Source organism: Schistocerca serialis, chromosome 4 (assembly GCF_023864345.2).
Source record: "Schistocerca serialis cubense isolate TAMUIC-IGC-003099 chromosome 4, iqSchSeri2.2, whole genome shotgun sequence".
Lineage (NCBI taxonomy): Eukaryota > Metazoa > Arthropoda > Insecta > Orthoptera > Acrididae > Schistocerca > Schistocerca serialis.
The window spans coordinates 531,386,685-531,388,548 of record NC_064641.1 but is presented as its reverse complement, the minus strand read 5'-3'; positions in this window follow the sequence as shown (position 1 = coordinate 531,388,548).

The window sequence follows — 1,864 nt, the reverse complement described above, 5'->3', positions numbered from 1 at the left end:
ACATTTGCGACCTACCCCGTATGAAATGGCGTCCGGCAAATAAAAATTGAGCTGACGAAACATGTCCCATCGTACCAGCTGATTGGCGGTGCTAGGGCCATCGTCATGTACGATGGACAGCCACGAACGTGTGCAGGATGTGGCCAGGAGGGACATGTACGTTCCGAATGCTTACACCGCCGTTTAATACAGACGCTGTTACGCGAAGAGACCCAGGCTTCGACGGTCACGTCCTTACCCATCACATATGCCAAGGTTGCACAGGACCCCATCGTACCAATCTCAATTGCGCAAGCAGCATCGTCAACGCCACCCGCCGCGGCACAACGCGCCAACGACACAAGCACGGCGTCGCCTACAGTGATCGCTTCAGGAACGTCCGGGTTGCAGACCGAAACCGATGTTCCTGTTGGAACCATGGACGTCGACCTCGGTGCCGACGTCTGCCTTTGCCCAGACGGGTTCGGCGTCAGACGACGGGCGACCACATTCTGATTCAGAAGGCCACATCAGAAAACAGCGGTCGCCTCGCAAACACCGGAAACGACGACGAACGCCTTCCGATGACGCCCTTTCTCAGACGGCCCCGCAAGATGTCGACCTGTTGTTTGACGATGATCTCCCACATTGCGTCCAGTCACGCGATGCAGCAGCAACAGGCGCCCCCCCCCCCCTCCCCCCCTGTGACGCCTCTTCTCCCAGTTCGGAACGTGTCCTCGCCGTTGTCAACGAATGATGACGGCGGTCCCCTTGCCACTCATGTTGTGGAATCCACAACACCTGTTCCGGAAGTACGTGACCGTCACATGTCCACGTCGTCAGCTTCCTGGGTCGATGACGTTGAAGAAGAAGCGGAACAGACTGCCAGCGTGTCTGCACAGGAGTCCACCTCGGCGACACTGTGGCTGGCGCCCCGCCAGTTATTATCACGACGGCGGGACCACCGGCTGGTCTCCAACTGCCGGCTACTTATACCGTACGTTCTGCAAATACTGAGGATGGCCGTACACAGCAATATCGCAGCGCCACGATGAATCTTGCCACCATTCGTGCCCCCCATAAACTGGCTATGTTCAGAGACACTATTTACTCTGCGGATGTGGATATTGCACTCTTACAAGAGGTGTTTGTGGCTGACTTCCTAGTTCCCACCGGATACAACGCCCATGTTTCCCCCGCATCCGACACCGGTAGCGGCGTCGCCATACTGCTATGCGACAGACTCCCTGGAGAGGACGTCATCTACCACCCCACTGCGCGAGGTATGGCCCTCACACTGTTCGGCGTGCATATTATTAATATCTTCGCTCCGTCCTGCACTGGCCACCGTCATGACCGACAAACTTTTTTTGCCGAAAGCGTCACACCCCTCTTCACCGGTCCGCAGGACGATTTGGTACTCGGTGGGGATTTTAACTCGAAGCAAGAGCCCGCAGACCAATTCTCGCGACATTCCCTTTGTGCATCTCTCTCAGTGGTCATCGACCGTCTACGACTTGTTGACACATGGAAGAAGCTCCACGGAATTCAACCGGGCTATACATTCTACACCTCTCACTTGTCAAGCCGCATAGATTGCATCTACGTTACCCGCTCCCTTGCTGATGGCACACGTCAAGCAGAAGTCTGGCCCTTGGCCTTTTCAGACCATGATGCGTACTTCTGTGACGTCACTCTCGCCAGACAGCGAGTGTGGCATAGTCGTGGTCTGTGGAAACTCAATGTCGCTCACCTGACCTCCTCAGACTGTCGCCGTATGGTCGAAGAAGCGTGGGCACGCTGCCACCATCGTCGATAAGCCTATGACTCCACCTTATCATGGTGGCTCTCCTGTGCAAAGCCGACCCTCAGGAAGACTCTGATG